At 40.5% G+C, this 22,658-nt stretch overlaps 1 pseudogene; it reads right to left on the reverse strand.

The window, feature by feature from the left end:
* Positions 1-6,498: 6,498 nt before the first annotated feature.
* Positions 6,499-22,347, reverse strand: LOC101435056 (vertnin-like; annotated as a pseudogene).
* Positions 22,348-22,658: the final 311 nt, after the last annotated feature.

Genomic DNA, 22,658 nt, shown 5'->3' on the forward strand with positions numbered 1-22,658 from the left:
CCGGAGAACTAGCATCAGCTCTACATCACTCTGACAAGGGGGAAAAGAACTGTCCACATTTATCCTCTCCATTTCTACATCCCTCAGTTCATTACTCAACCAGCTGCCCTCTGGCTATAATTTAACAAAAACCATTAGCTAAAGCCATGCTTCTTCAATTCACCAGTAACCTCTATGGGGCAAATCCAACGGAGTGTCTTACGGTACCTGCAACAGTTGTCTTACGGCCACACTCTCCTTTTTTAAAACTCTCTCTTGGAATTCTTTATGCCAGTATCTGTTCATTTGCTTCTGATTTTCTTGACAGCTCGTCCTCAATCTCCTTTATGTAAATAGTATATATACTTTCTATATTATATTTAGATAAATGATTTATATATATACATATATGTACTTGTACATAATACATATTTACATATTACACAGTATTTTTAAAATTATTTCTTCATCTTTTTTATATATGTGTTGCTAATTTATAATTGCTTAACACAATTTTTTTTTTAAACCAACTGGAATGTGATTCATTAAGACTTGTGGACTCCAGTGCAGAGTCTAATCCATAGTAGGCATCACTTTATGTTTGTCGCAAGCTAAATCAAATGAATGAATAAATTATTAAAGTGCTCACCTCTTGTCCTGGCTAGTTGTGTCTGGAGTTCTGTGCTAAGACCCATGTTCACTGACTTTAGAGTGACAAAAGGGACATGGGGACTGAGCTGGTAGAAGCAAGAAGTCTATAGAGAGACAGTGACAGGGCTGAGGCTATTCCTCTGTGAAAGGAATTTTTGCTGAGTTTTCCTGGAAATGATTGCATAATAGTCCATGATAGGGAACAACAGATGCTTCTCCATTTCTACTTAGTGCAAAGCAGAGGAATCCATTCATCACATAGGTCTAATTCAATGTAATTTCAATATCTACATCATAGGGTATACAGGTGAGACCTGAAGAGGAAATTCATGAATGAAGGGATTATCAGTGTTTAATGAATGACTAGCTCTCTACCTTACCTATAGGACATAATTTTTTTTTCAATTTAATATTTGCTGAAATTTTAAGATGAACTACTGGAGAAGGCATTTGGTTTTTATAAATAGGAGAATGGCAAGTGGAGCCATGCCCATGTACAAGGACTTGGACCAGATACTTCATAATCCAACCAGGGAGCCCAGTCCCACAATGGGGAAACTCATCTGTAAACATGCCTCTTGGGGTGAAGATGAAGGAGGATTTTGGAAGGGTGAGGACATATCCTGTATACTGATGAAGACACAGGGAGCTGTCTCTTATTAATAGAATGATCTTTCCTACTATATATGCTAATACATCCTCTGTGCCCGGCACTTAAATGTACTTAATATATGTGCTGAATAAATGAATGACTGTTGGGTTTGTGAGGGAAAAGGGAATAACTTATGAGTCAGACTCTGTGGAGACCAGGCTGGATGAAGGGAGAGGGGCTGCCATCCTGACAGCTGTGGGAGGTTGATCTGCAGACATATTCGAGGAATGCCTGGCCTAGCCATGGAGGTGCTGGTCAGGAGGAGCAAGGCAGGCTTTGCTCCTGGCCTCAGTAAGAGAATTTTATAGGTGATCCTTCCTCTCCTCCAGGCAGTGCAGGTCCAGATACTTTCTCCGGCTCTGGCTCTTGCGTAAACTTGGGAGAGTTTTATAAATGGAAGAGATTTTGTGGGACCCTGACTTGCAAGGCTTCATTTTGCAACTGAAAATGCTGAGACCCAATGTAGGGAATATATTTGCCCAAGGTCACTGAGGTTGTTAGTTGGAGCCAGAATGAGAAGTTAGACCACCTCCTTCCAGGCTCACTGATCTTTTGGGAACTTATGTATACCCTTCTTATATTTTCTCCTTCTCTCATACGCTCCCCCACTGTCTGTCCCTGAAACTCTGGCACAGCATGGTAGGGGAGTCTCACCAGCAGCTGGAAATTTTTAGAAGGTGAAGCCCTTATAGTTTGTGTTGAGGAAGGAAGAAGGTAGGTGAGGATGGGCAAAGAGGGCAGTAAAAGGCATGAGCTGTGGCTGTCAGTGCAGGATTTATCCTCCTTCCTCCTCTGTTCATGTAACACACTGTGGTTACAGCTGTGAGAATCTGAGAACAAACTAAATGTCACCAGGGTGGGAGCCCTGTGGGAGGGGCTTCTCATTACTTTTTCTCTTTCCTCCCACAGGTTCAGTTGAGGCTGAAGAGTCCTAACATTATGTGATTCACCGTCCAGGCTTTTGCTGCTGATGGATATCTGATATAGAACAAGCAGTGCTGTCTCAACCCACTTCTCCTTCTCTGTGAAGAAACTGATACCTGTCATGTGACCTCATTTCTTTTTCCCTTTGTCAGTTAGAATGGACACATAGTTTGCCAGAGGGTCAGGATACAGTATAAGAATGGGATTGCCTATGAAACCTCCCAGCTGGCTTCTAAATTGCTCATCTGCTCTGTAATGCAGTGATCATCACAACCACCACTCCCACAGGTGCCTCTCATTCCTATATTATTTTCCTGACTATTTCTTCTTTTTTTTTTTTTTGAACTTTTTTTTAATTCATTTTTTAAAAATTATTACATTCAAAAAATATGAAGTCCCATTCAACCCCACCGCCCCCACCCCCACTCCCCCCACAGCAACACTCTTTCCCATCATCATGACACATCCATTGCATTTGGTAAGTACATCTCTGGGCATCACTGCACTTCATAGTTAATGGTCCACATCATAGCCCACACTCTCTCACATTCCATCCAGTGGGCCCTGGGGGGATCTACAATGTCCCATAATTGTCCGTGAAGCACCACCCAGGACAACTCCAAGTTCACATCTCATCTCTTCCTCCCATTCCCCGCACCCAGCAGCCACCTGACTATTTCTTTTTATCATAACATTCATTTGCCCTCAGTCTCTGCCAGCTTCGATGTCTTTGTGTCCAAATGCCAACCAGATTACAACTTTCCAAGTATACTGCTAACTACAAATACATATCTCTCAGGTTTATGCAAGGCTTTTGACTCACACCACACAATCAGTAAGCTCTTAGACAAACAACCATTCATTTTTCCTCTATTCTTCCATTATTTAATAATCTGGTAACAAATATCATTATCTTTTAGAAAAATCAATTTGTATTTCTTCTTCAATCTATGAAACAGAACCCGGATTACATGGGCAGTTCCTCTTCCCTTCTTCTCTTTCAAAACACACACACATACACACAGAGTGTGTGAAGCCAGTATTATATCTTTCAAGTATGATTGGTTGATAAGTGTTGTGTGTGGGTGAACCTCAGACCAGGGCATAGAGATCCAAAGTGAGGACAGAGACCCAAGATGCCCATGACATGCTCATGTGATCAGAACATAATCAAATACATTGGGATAGATAAATAACTAGTGGTCATGGACAGAGTGTAGGCAGGCAGAGTCAGGGTGGCATGACATGATGCAGCGGGTAGGAGATCTTATCAAATTGTGCAGGAGGAGGAAGGTGAAAATTCCCATTCAGGCTTGCAGAAAAATTTGAGAAAATTTTCCTTGTATTGAGAACCTAAACTTGGCCATGCCATAGAGAATATCTGGTTAGGGATGGCATAGTAGCAACAATGTCTGATGCTATTATTACCATTAATAACAACTTTTACTATTATTTGAGGCATTGAACACATGAGAGAGAATTTTTTTTTTTTTTTTTTTTTTTTTGGCTCAGTGTCTCCATGAGAGAGCATAACTGGCTAGCCCCTTGAACATGAGGAGCACAGCTGGGTCTATTCTGTATCAGAGCTTGAGAAAGCCCATGAGAGACAGAAAGGGATGGATTTGAACCTGGCATGCTTTTTAAGGGCTTAGGATAAGTTATATTTATAGGAATTTCTAACCCAAATTGGTAACCGGATCACCAAGTCATGCTTGACAAAGTGTGAGATGACACCTGGAAAAAGGAAGCAGCCCCAGCAATATTCATGGCTGAGATTTCCAGTGTGATCATGAAGAGGCTTCAGTCTAAAAGATGGACCTAAATACAGAACAGTCTCTCCTCCTCCATCTGTAACCCAAGGCAAGAAAGTCCATCTCTTCTTCCAGCACTGTCTTCCCTGTCCTCTACATGCCCTGCCTTTCTCTGAAAACTGCCAGCCAGTTCTTTATTCCTCTGAAAATAATATCCACCCCAACCTCCAATCTCTCTCTCTCATGTATGCAAACATACACACAACAGACACATCCACACCCACACAAACCCATGTAAAACATTGAAACTGATGGAGAGAGATTATATTTTTTCTTCAGATTTTCAGACTTTAAAGAAGATAACTTTTGAGAGTACAGGTCTTTTCGGGGTCCTTCAGTCTTAATTATACTAACCAAGCTTTGAGTACCCAGTCTGACAGATTCCTACCGGAGTTTCTCAGTCTCTCCTGACTCGCTTTTAGGGTTCCTGTGACCCCTAAATGGCTACCAGTTCAGCTCCCTCTTCCTCAACCCAAGGTCCAGGCCTGTTAGAATGAGGTTTCACCAGAAGAACTCCATACTGAGGTGTGGAGTTGATTTGGATCTTTTAGGATAACAAGACCTCCAGAGGGTAGGATGGCTAAACACACCCTCTGATCTGGTCCTGAATCTTTAAAAAAGCTTCATGTCATAGTTTATTTTGTCCTCTTCCCTGTGTCTTCTATGTGAGACCTGCATCTATGTGAACACAGAGAGTCTGGAATGACTTCAAAGAAGAAAGCTCCATGCTGTCCCAGAGATACTTTCACAAAGACCTTTTTTTTCTCCTAACAACCTTCCTTTCTCCAGTCATTCTGGATAAGAACCAGTTTTCAACTTCGTTGTTGTATTTTATCAGAGAGGCCTCTTCTAGGAAACCCTGACCCCTTTGGGCTAAGGCCTGCCTGTCTTCTTTTGTTTGTCTGTCTCTAGTCATGGCCCATCAAACTAGATCACTCATACAACTGACTTGCCAAACCAGGTTTGACATCTCCCAAACTTTTTTCTAAGCCAGTCTGCTTCAAGAAATCATTATAAAGAAGAGGCAACTTCCCTGGGCCTGAATTCAATCCTTGCCCCCAAGTCTGTTATATTCATATTATGGCTCACTGTATGGGCCCTGTGTGAAGTGTTACAGGATGCCAAGAACTAGATATTACCTCTAGTGACAAGAGGCAATTACTGCAATATGTTGAAGTAATGATACTAGGAGTTTAACAATCCTTTAAAGTGCTTTAAGCATAATAACAAAAATAGACAAGAGTTTTAGGATGCTAGAGGAATGGGAAATTTGGGAAACTCTTGTGATAATTCCAATGATAGATGAAAAGAGAGTTCATTCTACAGGATTGGCAAACTGTTAGGGTGTGACTCAAATCTGACAAAAGACAGGCTGAGATAAAACGTAAAAATGGTGTTGGAGGAGAAGAGGAAATATTTACCAACATATCTTATGAAGTCAGAAAATTTCTGATTTCAAAACACAAAGGTATTGTAACAGTTTGATATGGTTATGAAATCCAAAAATAGATATTGGATTATGTTTGTAATCTGAGCTTTATCTGGGCATGATTGAATTATGATTAGGGCTTTGAGTCCCCACCCATTGGTGGATGGGGATTCATAGATAAAATGCTTGGCAAAGAACAGAGTTGAGGGTTGGAGTTTGATGCTGAAGTCTTAAACTGGAGCCCCAGGGAAAGAGACAGAGCCATTCGCCTGAGCATCTGCAGGTGACCTTGTGGAGAGAGACAAAGCCTAGAGAGCCTCATAGTCAACAGCTGACCTTGTGGAGGAAACATAGGAGCTAAGCCTAGAGTAACCCAGGAAGCCTGAACCCTCCCTGACATCAGAAGCCATCTTTCTCCAACATGCAGAAATAGACTTTGGTGAGGGAAGTAACTTATGCTTAATGGCCTGGTAACTGTAAGCGCCTACGCTAAATAAATACCTTTTATAATGTCCAGCAGATTTCTGGTATTTTGCATCAGCACCCCTTTGGCCGACTAAAGAGGTATTTAAAAGAAAACAAGATTACATACCTATGCTACCCATGCTATTATTTGTCTTAACTAAATAACATCAAATGAATCCAGTAAGTTGAAATAGGTCAACTATCAGTATTTGAAAAAGACTACAAATATTTCAAAGAGAAAACATTAAACTTGCAAACAAATGGTGCTAGTAGAAATGGATATCTACACAGAGTTAAAATGCACTTCAAACCTTCCTAATATTTTATGCAAAACTTAATTTTGAAAGTGAAAAATACATATAGGAACCTACTAAAACTGTAATTAAGCTGTAAAGAATCCTGAAAAATGCAGAGAAAATCTTTGTGACCATTTTAGAACCAATTAGCAAAAACATGAATATTAATTAACAAATTAAAGTTTATCAGAGTTAAAGTCTCATATTAGGGAAATGAAAAGGCAAAGTAGACATTAAGCAAATAAATATTTACAATGTGTGCATTTGACAAAATGCTTGTATAAACAACTCTTACAACTCAATAATACAAAGAAGTGGATGTAGCTCAAGTGGTTGAGTGCTGCTTGCCTTGTACATGGTCTCTGCTACCTCCTAAAAACAAAACAAACAAAAACAAAAAAAACAACTCATTGGGGAGCAGATGTAGCTCAGTGTTTGAGCACCTGCTTTCCATGTATGAGGTCATGGCTTCAATCCCCGGTACCTCCTAAAAAAAGAAAAAATAATAATATAAACAATTCAATTAAATGGACAAAAGTTAATCCAATCAGTTTCAAAAAGAAAGATGTGCTAATGTCCAGTAAGCATGTGAAAAGGTGCTTGAATCATTAGTTATCAAATAAATGCAAATTAAACCTCCATGAACAATTTATACCTTGCAGAATGGTTATAACTTAAAATATGGACAAAACTATTTGTCATTGTGTGAATGTAGATCACCTGAGACTCTCTTCTTTAATGAAATTCTTCAACAACCTTGGAAAACAGCTGAGGTTTTCTCATAAAGTTAAACATACAAATACCCTGTTGTCTAACAATTCCATTCCTAGGTATATACTTAAGAAAATAAAAACGATGTCCATAAAACATGATATACAAGAAGATTCAAAGCAACTTAACAATTTGTTGTTGTTTAGGAAATACGAGGGACTGAACCCAGGGCCTCATACATGTGGAGCAGGTGCTCAACCACTGAGCAATATCCCCTCCCCTGCTGTTATTTTTTTTTAATAATGGTTTTATTGGGAGATGTCACAACATAAAATTCACTCTTTATAAATTTACAATTTATTGGCCTTTAATTTATTCACAGAACTGTGTAACTACCATCACTGTCTAATTTTACTACATTTTGATCACCCAAAATAGAAAATCATAGCCATTAACAATTGTTCCCTTTGTTCCTCTCCCCAATCCATGGCAAATATTAATCTACTTTTTGTTTTCATATACTTGATTATTCTGGACATTTCATATAAACAAAATCGTATGATATACATTCTTTTGGGTTGGACTCTTTCACTTAGTTTTCAAGGTCCATCCATTTTATAACATGCATTACATCAGTATTTCAGTTTTTTATGGCTGAGTAATATTCCACAAATTTAATCAGTTGATAAATATTTGATTCTCCTTTGGAATTATTATGAAAGAATATTAAGAAAGCAATCATAATTGACACAATCGATATCCAATGAGTAATCACACTATTTCATGTTCTCTCTAATCCTCAATTATCACTGCTACTTACAATATCCCACTCTAGCAGTAGGTTATTTTTAAGGACTCCAGTAGCTTCTACATGCATGCACAAAGAGTAGGTTATTATTAACACCAGGAGAAAAGGAGAGCATTTCTTTTTGCCTATTCCATCCTGCCATTCTCTCTCCAAAGAGAATATTTGAGGGTGTCCATTCTCTAGAAATGGAGACCCAAATTATCCCTAAAGTAATGACAGATAAATATATGAGAATGACTGTATCACTTAGGAATCTTTTTGCTGCAGGAAATGGGAAATTATTCTCATATCCAAAGGAAAAAAAATGCTATTGGCGAAGGAGATGGTTGAGGATGTATTTGTGGATTATTGCCCTGAGAGAATTTACAAGAATCTTGAGGATTATACTCAGAACATAAGCAGGAATCACAACAGTACCCATTGAAGTCAGGGTACAGTCTATTCACAGAGTTACAAACAAAAAAATAAGTTTTCTTTTTTTCAAAATAGAAGAAATTAAATTATGAATCCCAAACCTGAAACATATAGCTCATTTTCACTGTGGAAAGCTTCCTGTACTATAGGTTTCAGTGACTGTGCAGATATTCAGGGATATTTTTTAGAAACCTGGACCTTGGATATATTGTTTCTTTTTTGGTGAGCACTATTCTTTTTCATAAGTGTACTAATTATACATCCAAGTATCAGTGTTTCCCACTAAAACTCTAATGTGCAAATGAGTCTGTTTACATCACACAGCAAGCACATGCTAGTCAGAACGGGTATAACATGCAAGTTTAGTGGGTAAATATTCATGAAGGATAATGGGAGAGATGACTGGAGTAGGCGCAAACAGAGATATCTTTCTGACACCCGTGAATGGAGTGAAAGAATGAAGGAGGATTGGGTAGGAAGAACCTCAGACTTCAGTAATGTTCTGAGAAAGCTTCATTGAGGTCGACCAGGAGCCCCAAAACAAATATTTCTCATTAAAGGAGTCTTGCACTGGGCAGAAATGTCCCATATCTAGTACTATCACTGCAGTCATTGGTTGTGAATAGCCTATGGAGAGTTACCAAATCTCCAACATTAGGCATCTAGGAGCTATCAATTACCTACACTTTCTGTAGCAGGCTCTCTCTTGAAGGGAGATCTGAGTGGCATCTCCATGGCTGCCTCAGTGAGAATGCTCAAGTACATAGTACAAGAGAACAAGGGGAAATCGTTCATCCAATACCACATATTGTTCTCAAAGGACTGAAGAAAGTAGTTAGCAAGGCCTGGTTTTTCAGAGTAAGTGTTTTATATTCTTTAGATATTTAATTTTTCTTTGTCTTTTTAGTTTTCCTAACTTTGGAAAATATACCAACCTCATCTCTAGGACCCTCCTCGAAGCACTGTGTATAATATATGGTAGAGCTTATAGTAACTAACACAATGGCATATGACAATTGGTGAAATTAGTCAGCACTTTCCATTCCCTCTCTGAATGAGATTTGTGGAGACATCTGTAGGCTGAAGGCTTTCTGTAAGCATAGACTGTTGTTTTCATGTTCCCACTAGTAAAATGTTTACCCGAGACTCAATGGGTTCCTGACCATGTTATTTCCAACAGTGTTATTTTTGTTTTAATTATGAAATTTAACTTTTTAATTTTCCAACCATTGAAATATGAGTGGGGAAAAGTTTATATTCCTTTGAAAACTTAGATAAATGCATTGGAAAAACTGTAAAAATGAGTTGATCAAATAATAGCTGCCACAGTAGGCATGGACTGTGGGAAGCTGCCTCTGGCACTGGTATTGTATCGGCCATCTTGCTACCGAACGCCATCTTAGATACTAACTCAGTTAAGTTTCTATTTCTCCATCCTATTTCTCCATCCTCCCTGAAGCAGTTAAGTTTCTATTTCTCCATCCTCGCGCCACTCCCCCAGGTTCCGATTGGGCACTCCCTAAAGCGCGTGAAAGTCATTCCTCGGATGTTGCCAAACAACCATCTGCGCATGCATGTGGTGTGAAAATCGAAAATCTAGTTACCCAATCGTTTACCGCCACATGCGCTGTCATCAGTATGTACCACCTCCTTCATTCCTGGCTATAAATACCCCTGATTGACCCTCAATAAACGAGACTTGATCAGAATCCTGTCTTGTCTCCATTCTTTGCGTCTCTTGTCCCTTTCATTCCCGCTCCCTCCCTCAGGTCTCGGTTAGACTGATCCTCGGGTCGGGTCAAGCCGCGGGTCAATGGACAAAACAGCTATAAAATATTGAGAGGGGAAGAAAGCATAAAATTTGAAAATCATTCTCCAGTCTCAGTGTTTTTCAAGTGTCAAATTATCTTCTCTCCATTTTGTAGAAATTGAGATGGGACAGCATAGATGATGCAATATTGGGAAAGTTTGTGCAAGAAAGATGATATGGGATTCTAGTCAAAGACTCATACTCAAATGAAAGTATGAATTTTTTGGTGCTTGGTGCTGATAGTTTTATAGAATGTGAAAACTGATGTTTGGAAGCTTTTCCTTTTTCCCAAAACTTATTAATTTTCCCCCCACATTTTATGAGTTCTAATTATACAAAGAAAAATTACATAAAGGATTGAAAGTAGAAACTTTTCTGCAAAATGTGGAAAACAAATATAGATATGTATATATATTTATATATCCTAAGAGATCACAGGGATGTAATATAAAAAGGAAGATGTAAGAAAGAGGTGATCAAACTTTTCTGACAGTTGACCTAAATAATTTTGCATTGTACTGAATAAATTATATATTGACAATTAACAAAAAATGCAATTAGGTAATGTATCTTCGGGGTAAAAAAAAACTTACTTTCACTGGTTTTATTGAAAATAAGGACATTTCAAAGTTAAATACTTTTGATGTTTGTGTTTTTTTTTCAATGTTTAAATCAAATTTGCTTTTCACTTAATCGCCAACTGCTAGACCATGGTATTCTACTCAAGTAAAAGTGCTTTTATTATGAAATCTAAGTGAAAATGTACAGTTATTATGCAAAGGCCACTTCATTTAAGGCTTCCTTAGCACTCATTAGGATTCACTCAAATCCAGAACAAGTAATAATTCAATTTAAATAAATGACGTGCTTGCTATAAATGTGCGCTTGCTTTAAGAACATTTATTAAGAACTATTCTTTAAGATATACAAAACCACTCTAATAAGAAGTTTTGATGATTACCTACTTTAAATTTTTATGATATTGCTTTGAAAGGACTGCTACTGCAATCCCATTATTTGAAGGAGAGTGCTGCATCTCAGATGGGGAATGAGAGGCAAAATGGGCATGTGAGTACATATGTAGGACCCCGTGTGGATGTTTCAGTTTTAAAAGGGTCGTGCCTGAATGGGAATGTCTATTCATTCATTCATTTATTCATTCATCCCTTTGTTTAATAAATATATTCAAGAAAATGTTCTAGATGTAGAGCGTATATATATATATATATATATATATATAAACTTATTGAAGTATATCACTAACACATAAACATAAACACGTATACACAATGTGTATAGCATTTATATATGAAAGTACATAAACAATAAGTGCATAGTAAAAGTTGTGAACTCACAAAGCAAATATGCATAATGTCATACAGGGTTCCCACACATCAACCATCCACCAATACCCTTCACCGTTCTGAGATATTTGTTACAAATCATGAAACAATATTGGCAAAATCTTACTGCTAATCATAGTTTCCATCTTATATTTGGTGTATTTTCCCCCAACCCACCCTATTATTTTTTCAAATGTATTTTACAACAGAAGTTGTAAACTTATAGAACAATCATGCACATGTGCAGAATTCCCAAACAACAATCCTCTATCAACACACCACACCGTGGTAGAACATTTGCTTCAGATTATAAGATAATGTCATCTGATTGTTACCATGTCCATAATGTACATTTGGTACACATTTTCCCTACTGCTGCATTATCAACACAGTATACCTTTGGCATAGATGGAGGAATATTACATTATTACTGCTAACCACAGTCACTCCAGTTGTATTTATCCCATGCTTCTCCACATTCCCACTACCCTGCAATAGCGATGCACATTTGCTCTGGCTAACAAAGGACACTCTTGCATCTGTACCATCAACCACAATTCTCATCTATCTTGGGGTTTACTATGCTATTCAGTTCCTAGATTATTCTCAAGCATTCTATCAATTTGCATTTATATACCTAGACTACCATTTTCAGTGACATCCCCATTTATAAACTACTTGCTACTCACTACGTCTTACCACCCACCCACTCTGTACATTTACACACTTTTACAGTAAAGCTACTTAAAACCTCTACACACATTAAACATCAGTAATCCATCTCAGTCCTCCTCATATCTCCTTTAAGAATCTACTACATGCCACCAGGTATTGAAGATATTTTCCTAAATTTTCTTTTAGAAGCTTTATGGTTCTTGCTTTTATATTTATGTTTTTGACCCATTTTGAGTTAATTTTTGGATAAGGTGTGAGATAGAGGTCTTCTTTCTTTCTTTTGGCTATTCATATCCAGTCCTCTTAGCAGCATTTGTTGAATGGACTATTCTTCCCAAGTTGGGTGGGTTTGACAGGCTTGTCAAACATCTTTTGACCATGGATGTTAGAGTCTGTTTCTCAACTATCAATTTAGTTCCATTGATCTGTGGGTCTTGTCTTTATGCCAGTACCATGCTATTTTTACTACTGTAGCTAAGTAATATGATTTGAAGTTGGGAGATGATAGTCCTCCAACTTCCCCCTTCCTCCAAGAAGTTTCTGGCCATTCAGGACCACTTACCCTTCCAAATATATTAGACAATTGTGTTTTCAATTTATTTTTAAAATGTTGGTGGAATTTTTATTGGGATTGCATTGAATCTGTATATCCATTTGAATAGTATTGACATCTTAATGATATTTAGTCTTTGAATCCATGAGCATGGAATGTTCTTCCAATTATTTAGGCTTTTTTATTTCTTTTAACATTGAATTGTAGTTTTCTTAATACAAGTGCTTTATATTTTTGTTTAAGTTTATTCCTAAATATTTGAGTTTTATCTGTCATATTTTATTCTCACCTGTCTTTTGTCACCCTTAGTTACTTTTATTGATATAATCTTCATCTCTAGACTCTCTTCCAGTCTTCTCTCTCTTGTCTTCTTTTCAGGCTCTAGCACACCCTTTAGTATTTCCTGCAAATCCAGTCTCTTTGTTAGAAATTCTCTCAGTGTCTGTTTAACTGTGAATATTTTAAACTCACCCTCATTTATGAAAGACAGTCTTGCTGGATATAAGATTCTTGGCTGGAAGTTTTTCTCACATAGTACCTTAAATATATCATACCACTGTCTTCCTGCCTCCATGGTTTCTTAAATCAGCACTTAATCTTATTGGGTAGCCCTTATATGCTATGCATTGCTTTTCTCTTGCTATTCTCAGAATTCTGCCTTTGTCTTTGGCATTTGACATTCTGATTAGTATGTGTCTTGGAGTTGGTCTATTTGGATTTTTTTGGATGGGAGTACATTGTGCTTCTTGGACATGCATATGTATATACTTCAATAGGGTTGGAAAATTTTCTACCATAATTTCTTCAAATATCCCTTCTGCACCTTTTCCCTTCTCTTCACCTGCTGGGACACCCATTACACATATGTTTGCATGTCTCTTGCTATCATTTAGTTCCCTGAGAATTTGTTCAATTTTTTTCCATTATTTTCTTTATTCTTTTGTATGTTCACTTTCAGAGGCCATTTTCAAGCTCCCCAATCATTCTTCTGCTTCCTGAAATCTGCTATTATATGATTCCAATATATTTTTAATTTTATTTATTGTGCCTTTCATTCTCATAAGATCTGCTATTTTTCTATATATGCTTTCAAATTCTTTTTTGTGCTTATCTAATGTCTTCTTAATATCCTTAATCTCTTTAGCCATCTCACTGAATTTATTAAGGAGATTTGTTTGAATATCTATGGTTAGTTGTCTCAACTCCTTTATGTCATCTAGAGACTTATTTTGTTCCTTTAACTGGACTCTATCTTCCTCTTTCTTGGTGTGAATTGAAGTTTTTTGTTCATGTCTTGGCATCTGGCCTATAAGAGTATTCTGAGTGCAATTTTTCTTTTTACTTTTGGGTTTCCTGCCCTTTCTCCCTTGCTGTTGTGCCGGAGGAGCCTGCCCCATGGACCCTATGAAGCTTCTCCCAACTTTCTACTTTACCAGCAGTAGGGACACAAGCACTGCTGTGCTGAATCTAAGTCTTGCAGACCTATACTGTAGTTGCCCAGACAGACTGATGATACTTCACACCCCTTTCTCCCTTGCCTTGTGTGGGGATGAAGCTGCAGGTGTGGGCAGCAATTTGTGCACTGTGGGTACAAGATGATGGCAATTGCCTCAGTAGACTTCCAATTATTCAGTCTATGCCAACCAAATGTACTTGCAGTTACTGGGTAGGCTGGAACAGGGCCCACAGGCTTCCTCCCTGCCAGAGGTGGGGCTGAAGTCTAGGCTAGGGCTGCAGGCCATCTGAGTGAAAGAAACCGGTGCCTATCATTACTGTGATTTTTAGTTAGCCTGGCTTCTCCTGATAGGGACAGAGTCAAATTGGGAGCTACTGGTCTTTTTCTCATTTGGACAGGTTCATATTTTAGCTGTTCTTTGGGTTATACATTATCCAGCCAAATTTACTAATCAATAGCTGAAATTGGTGATCAACCATCTCTTCTTCTCCCATTTTTGGGAAACAGAGCTTCAAATTCCAGTCACAAAATAGCTCCTGGGGCAGCTTGTGCTGCCAAAGTAGATAATCACAGGTCTCCGTGGCATAGCCTGTAATTTCCTGGAGAGGCTGGTGCAGGTCCCCCAGCTTCCTCCCTGCTGGAGGTGAGATTGAGGTTTAGGCTAAAGATGCAATCTGACCTGGATGGAAAGAAGCTGGTCCCTACCAGCACTATGATTTTCAGTTCACCCTGCTTCCCTTCTGCCTGGCACGGAGTTAAGATGGAAGCTACCGGCCTCTTTCTGACTTGGACAGGTTGAAATTTTAGCTATTCTTAGGATTACACTTTATCCCACCAAATTTAACAATCAGTAGTTGAAGCTGGTGCCCAAACTCCTCTTCCTCTCCCATTTTTGAAAAGTGGAGCTTCCAATTCCAGCCACGGAATAGCTCCTAAGGATGGGCACTGAACTCCATAACATGAAGCACTATACTTATGAATCATCTCGGCAGATGGGCAGTCTCCTCCTTTCATTACTTCAAGGATGTTGCAGAATGATCTTCTGGTCTTCTGGAGCCCCCAAACAAGTGCTTCATCTAGTTCCAGAAAGCTCTCGCTGTTTACTAACTTCCCTGTAGTAGGAACTGACTCTAGGAGCTCCTAACTCTACTGCTATCTTGATGGTTGACTCCATGCTGAGTATATTTTAATAAACAACCCTTGACTTCTTGGAGTTTATATTACATTATAAATATCAAATTAAATAAGTAAAATATAGAGCATATTAGAGCCTAGCTTATACAGGGCAGAGAATAATGCAGCGAAAAACATAGTCAATAACGGGACTTGTTTGCAATTTTAAATTAGGGTGGAAGTAAGGCATCCCTGAGAAAGTAGTTCCATGAGTGCTTCACTTGAATGTGAGGATAACTATGCATTTATAATTGAAGGGAGAATAGATCAAGGATAGAAGACAGGCTATATTCTGTTTTAGCTCCATATTAAGTAACTAAATTTCATGGTGCCTTAATTGAAGAGTATCATTTTAGGAAACAATTTTTCAGGTATTTCAGAGCAGTAGAGCAATAAAAGAACCCTTTTATGTAGGTTCAGTTTTTTAGATATATGACAGCTGATGTTAAAAAATCACTTATCAAAAGTAGAAAAATAAAACAAAAACAAAATGTTGGTGACAAATCACAGACTTTTCTACAAATTCCATTTCTAATCCAAGTTTTCCCATATTATTTTACAGGTAATTCTAAAAATGGAAACATATTGTAATAAATTGGTGTATTTCATTTATTTGATTTCTCTTACTACCTCTACCATAGGATGATTTTCATTGGCTGTGCTGATTTTTTGGTCAATAATTTGTATAAATTATGTTAGTCCTGACAGCAATACTCATCACTGATCTTGTGGGCTCATTCTGATGAGGGTCCTGGGCATATCTTTTGGCTAAGAGAATCCTTGACCTCACGAATTTCCTGCCCCATATTCTGCAATTTGTTTTTTTCTTTGTGCTTATGGTGGACCTGTCCATGATCACTGATTTGCCAAGCATGTCTGTCTATTGGTCCATATTATCAATGTCAATTTCTAATTTTGATGAAACTGCCCGTGTTAAACCACATATCTATGATATGAAACCATACTGATATCCCAGAGAATCATTTTACACTTATCTCTGAATAAAGCATTTTAGAATAGAGAAAGTGAGGGTGTTATATCACTTAACGAGTATGGAGACAAGAGAAGTGTAAGTGGTCCCAATTTATCTGCACCTTCCCAGAGTTCATCAGCTTCATGCATCTGCATCCTGGACTCTCCATCACTGTCTCACTAGAAATCTGCAGCAATTGCTTTCATTTCATAATTTATTAACATTATTGAAGTTGATTTAGCTTTTCTGCACAGCATGTATTGTGCCTTCTGAAGCCACAGTGGCAGCAGTGCTCAGATCCAACATGACTGATCCTAGTTCCCTCTATGACTTCTGGAGTCAGGTGAGGCACTAAGCCATAAGGAGTGGAGTCTGATTTACCTAGATTTACCTGGAGGGGCTGAGTAACCCAATCAGAAAGTGCATTGGATTCAATACCCAAAAGTAACAAATTTGACCAGTGAGAGAGTGGAGACCAGGGAGCCAGCAGGCACATTCTCCTATTCCATCCTATGAGCTTTCAGAGGCATGGTGGCTTACCCTGCCACATTCCTCATGACCAAACAAATAGGTCTGCAGTTTGAGAAACTATGCTTAACTCACATGAATCAACTTGTTTTTGTCTTCCCTTCTTCCCTTTTTCCTGTATCCTTGCTGCCTTCAGATTCTATCCACTAATAAAGCATTAGCCCATAGGAAATTTTTTTATCCCTCAGATTTATTTTTTAAAGGACTCAAGCTAAGTGACTAAACAGTGCAGCTAATGTGGATTCAATACTGAGTAAATTATAGAGAGAAGAGAAATTAGAACATTTAGCATATACCTGAACCTGTACCTTTTGATCAAGCTGACTGATCCATGAGCTTTGAGGTTTGTGTCTAAGACAAGTCAAATGTGGGCTCCCTAACAATTTATGATCTGATCTGTTATTGACACTTTTTAACATGGTTAAATATTTGTTCTCTCCATTTGCAGTGTCAGTCAGCACATTTTAATACAGCTCCCAATAATTCTTGGGGTAGATCTGCCTCTGTCAATTTTTATTTTCTTTATAGTGGACTTTTATATCTTTAAGCTACAACTAGAATTTTACAGTTTGCCCAATTGATGAGCCAACTGCTTGGCCAAACTTGTGGCTTTTATAGGTCACAGAGAATAAAAATTTTATATTTAAAATTGTGGTCACCCCTCGGGCTGAAGTGTGGTTTGCTGGCCTGGTGGGGGAGCAGCCGCGGCAGGCCAAGCTGCTGCCCCCATAATAGGGTGGCTGGTCGGACTCACCGCCACCCCTGAAGGGAGCTCGGCATGGGCGCAGAGTGCCCTTGGGTCTCCCCTTCTTGGCAGCCATGCTTCCGCGGCTGCCCCTCCTCCCGGATGGCGCCACACGATGCCTTGTGGGGCGGCACCCTTCTTCTTCTTTCTCCCTGCGCAGGCGCAGGGTGGAAAATTCCAGTCTACCCTTTTCCCCTCCCCCGACAGCAGCAACAGCCAGGCGTGGGCGGGAAACTCAAGTCTGCCCTCTACCCCAGCAACAGCAGCCACCAATCCCTAAACCCTGCCCCTTCCCCCAGCAACAGCGACAGCCAATCCCTAACCACCACCCCTCCCCCGTCCAGTACCGCCCACTGACATTTCGCCGGCAACCAATCAGAACAGGGCGTGGCTTCGACCAATCAGCCTTCCCCAGCCCCTATAAAACTGTTGCCTCTCCCTCAATAAAGTGGACTTGCGTGTTTACCTTGTCTCCGCGGTAGTTTTTCTGCCGTGCGCCCTCCAGTCCTGAGAGCCCCCGACAAGGGCCTGGCCTCCCTTGTCCCCAGTTCGTCGCCTGCTTCTCCGGGCGACCCCTTCGTCGCCGGCTTCGCCGGGCGACCCCATCAGCCGAACCGCGCAACCCCTGTGAGATCGACCCCTCGTCTGCTGCCGGACCGACCCCTCGTCCCAAGTGGGACCGACTCCTCGTCCTAAACTGGACCGATCCCTCGTCCGCAGCCAGACCCCACCTCTACTGACCGAGCAAGCCGCCGCAAAAATTCTTCTAAATAGTTATGTTTGATTTTTTAAAAAGCTAATGTGAATGATTCCGACGTCTGAAAAAGACATTATCAGGATTAAGGTATAAACATCAAACTGTGGACCCTATAGTCATGTACCAGTGTCTCTGGATGCACTAGAAATGTGTGGGCAGAATAATCCTTCAGAGTCCTTACTTCAAACTACATGGGTGGAACATAGCTAAAGCCAACAGAAGGAAGGGTTCAATTCACTATTCTGATCACTCATACTATGCCCACTGAAAAGTTGGTTGCTCTGGGTTCCAAGTTGCTCTTGGCAGAGTCTCTTGCATTCATTATGTTCATATGGCCCTTTTCCCTGTCTCTGTTCATTGAATTAGAGGACCAGAAACAAAAGTTGTATGGCAGTGCTTTTTTTTAAACTGCTGTATCTCTGAGGTCTAAGCCTAACTATCACCTTCTTTGAGAGCCTCCATTTGTCACACCAGCTTATCTAAGTCCTCATATGTTATTCTCTCTTGGACCAACCTATTGGTTTCTTTCATAAAAGGTAAAAAATTTGTCATTATTTATTGTATTTATTTTTTACTATATGCCTCCTCCATTTAAGGCAAGCTTTATAAATACTGAGAATATAAGTGCCAATATATCCTCAATATCTTCTTCTTACTAACATATAAGGGCTTCTCATTAAATAATTATGGAAGAGATGATTGAATACAAATAGATGCTTTCTGTCACTAAATCTCAATGCTCAATAATAGTACAATGACATCTCAAGAAATGTACCCTTCTGGGGATTTAAAATTTAATTTTCTCTATAAATGACTCATATCTTACAGCACAGTCACTTTAGGTTACCTTCTGTGGATAATATATATAAGATTTCTGTCTCACTTGACTGTAGCAGTTCCAGACTTTGCTATTCAGCATAAGAGATACTTTCTTCATCTATTTAATATCTCATAGCATTCAAAATCCAAATTCTGTACTTTAGGATTCACTTAAACGATGAGATTGTCAGGAATAATAAATAACCACATTATTGATTATTCCTATTACTATTTTTTAATTCATGATTTGGTAGCCACTAATAATTATATAGTCCCATTTTCTTCATGCCTTTCTACACAAGCAACCTGTAAATGTAGTATAAGCCGAAAGATGGCAGGACTTAGCTCAGCTACCACAGAGTGTAGTTGGAAGAAGGAACATTTTGAAAAAATGGTGACCTCACACACAGAAATTTGAAGGCAGGAATGCAAAGCCTCTTATGTCACTTCTCTGTTCCCAGTGGGGATGCTGAGAAAATATCCCCTCTTTTCTCTCCATTTGGTTTTCCAACTTTATCCTTGGACACTGCAAATTCAGTGTCCTGCCTGCCTGGCTGTTGTGTGATCCCTCACTGATGATGGGCCAGGGTTTCTGAGGGAAGATTCAGCAGAAAGGCAGGAGTCCCCAGCAGCCAGGCAGGCTGGTAGAAGACTGAGGGGTGGGTTTAGAGCAGATGGACCAAGCACCACAAGCAATGGTTCTGAGTCTTGTTCCCCCAAACAGGCCCATATCTCCCACTGCCAACCTCCCCACCCATCTACCAATACTCCGTGCCATGAGGCCGGCCAACTTCTTGACAATCTGACTTCTGGCTTTCCCTGAAAGCAGCGGTTTATAATCTTTTTTGTTATATGGACTCCTTTGCCAGTCAGGTGAAAACCATGGAGCCCTTACTAAGTCTATACTATATTGTGTATTATTTAATAAACATATCATACCTGCACCAATAAATGCCCAAAAGAATAATGCTTTTTTGAATTTTAATTAAATCTCACAGGTCCCTTGTTAAGAACCCCTGCTTTAGAAGCTATCCATGTTTCTCCCTATACATTCCAGTCAACCCACAGAAATCAAAATAAAAAATTATAACCAAAACAAAATAATATTAAAATGGCAATCAACTGAAGAGGATACCTCTTGTCCTGTAGCTCTCAACAAGAGAACAAATTTTTGGTTTCTGTCTCTCTTTTCCCTGGAACCAAGAAACAAAGAAACACTACCTGGCTGCAGGGTAGACACCATGATAGTTGAAGCAAAGGAAATTGTGGCTGGGTTACTGACACTGTCAACACTCCCAGCCTCTCTGTGCCTTACCCTACAGCTATCCACAATGATGAGGCCATCATAGAGCACCCATTGCCACATGTAGTAGGTAGGATGGACAGTGATGGAGAAGAGTGTGCTGAGCTCCTTGTAGGAGGTAAAGCTCTTGGACAAGAAGCACTTCTGCAAGATCAGCTTAACCTGGGCCTTGAACTTTTTGGTGGTAATCATGTCCAGGACCACCTGGCTGTCCCTGCTGCCTGCCACTGCCACTGCCACTATGGCACTAAGACAGTTGGACAGGGACCTACTGAAGGCTCCCTCTCTGGAAGGCCCTCCCTCGGCCTCCAGGGGAGCCTGTCCAATATAAGCCTCCACTTACTGGACCACTTGGGTGGGGCCTCCCTTGCTGTAACATTTCTACCAGTTTTCTTCTCCAGGTTCTCCTCAGTCTCCTGCACCCCTTTGCCCAAAGTAAGGAATTTTGGATAGGCCTCTTGGCCAGCCTGGGGCTAGACTCTTCAAGACCCAAAAGGTAGATGTTGACAGGCTCAGGCAGCAGAGGCAGAAGCTACAGAGGGCAAGATGATCGCTCAGTGCTGTCTGTGCACAGCCTGGTGCAGATGCCTTGCCAGCAAAACAGGGGCATCTTCAGAAGCAGGGACTTCTGGAGGGTGGGTGCCACCCCAACTATGTCCTTCTCCCTGGCCTCACCCTTTCAGGAGAACAGGGCCTCTTCCCCAGGAGACACTGGTTTGGGAGCCCCATCTTCTGATAGGGCTGGTGACAGCTTCAAGTCAGTCTTCCTTTAGAGGACCTTTTGGTGACTGTTGTAGTAGGTGAAACTGGAGATGCCAGGGAACCTGCATTTGAAGCAGAAATATGGGGCTAGTGTGTTTAGGAGGTTCAGTGCTCCAAGTACAATATCACCTGCTGCATTAGGACCACTCCTGGGCTTTACACCAGTGGGGGATATCCTTGCTCCTAGGGCAGCTTCTCCTCCATCACAGGCCTTCCCTGAGGGCCAGGTCACAGCAGGTGCCGGAACCCAGCAGTCCCATTCTTCCACACATAATAGGTAGAAAACAAGATCTTGGGAAACTGTTGGAGGAACTGCTGCAGTAGCATTAACACCCCAGTGGTAAAAGCTGTCCTGCAAGATGTGCTTGACCGAGAAGCTGGCAGTCACCTTCTGCTGGTGCTCCTGAGACTGCATCTCCAATGATAGAAGGTGATGTTCTTAGCAAGGCTGTTATGCTCACAGATGTGGGAGTAGCTGAGACCCAGTTGGTGCCTGAGCAGCCTCAGAGTCTAGGCTTTTAGTGGCATTCCTGGAGGAGCCAGCACCAGGCTGGTGGCAACTTCAGCCTTCACTTTTCCAGCCCCACCACAGGGGCAAAGTACTGGTGGCAGAAGAGTGGGCTGCTGAGGGACTGACCAGCCCACATTATGTGAGCATGAAGGACATGTGGTCACTGCGGGAATGGTGATGGAGGGGAAGGATGATGCGGTTAAAGTGCCACCAGATCATGAGTTTATGCATGGGGTAGTCCAAGAAGATGTTGCGCTGCAGGACGTAGGCAAGAGTGAACAGGTACCACATGTTAGAGAAGCTGCTAGGGAAGCAGGTGGCCTTAACGTTGGCATCAAAGATGGCCTCTAGTGGGCAGACGACAGGCTGGTCATCTCCCAGGACTCCATGAAGCACAGGGAGTAGCACACCAACTGCAACATCACCATGAAATCGATCATGCCTTGAAGGTAGTATTGTCGGTTCAGCAGCATCTCCACCAAAGTGTGTATTTTCAGTTCCAAGCTAAGACCAGCATTCTCCAAGCAGAATGCTGGCTACCTTGAAAAGAAGGCTGCTCTTGCCCTTGCACATCAAGGCAGACTGTTTCATGGAGCATCCTCTGGGTATAAGCCTAAGGCCACTGAGTCGTACAGCACCTGGGGCCACAGGACTCCCTCCTGGGAGATAGAAAGAATGAAAAAAGACAGGACCCACTTGACCTCCATGGCAGAACTGATAAGATCCTCAGGCCATCTGACTCCAAGGCTTCCCGAAGCTCTTGCAGCACCTGCTGTACCAGCTGGTCCCAAGAAGTCATTCTTCACCGAGGCCAGCTTCCCTCCTCCCTCAATAGGGTTGTTTCAAGTAGGTGGTGTCTCAGAACCCAGGTTTGGCCCCTGTGCTCTGCATTTGAAGAGGGCTGAGCCAAGGTTCTGGGCAAGACAAGGGAAGGAAGGGCCTAGGGGTCTGATTTGATGCTGGTCTCGTAACCATATTTATTTCCACACGTTCGACTTTATCCATCCTCCAAATTCTGAGAAAGTATTGCTAGTCTGGGACCTGCCTAAAATTGTGTTACTTTAGCATTGATTTATGCTCCATACCAGGGGCAAATGCCAAATGAACTTT

Source organism: Dasypus novemcinctus, chromosome 10, assembly GCF_030445035.2.
Source record: "Dasypus novemcinctus isolate mDasNov1 chromosome 10, mDasNov1.1.hap2, whole genome shotgun sequence".
Lineage (NCBI taxonomy): Eukaryota > Metazoa > Chordata > Mammalia > Cingulata > Dasypodidae > Dasypus > Dasypus novemcinctus.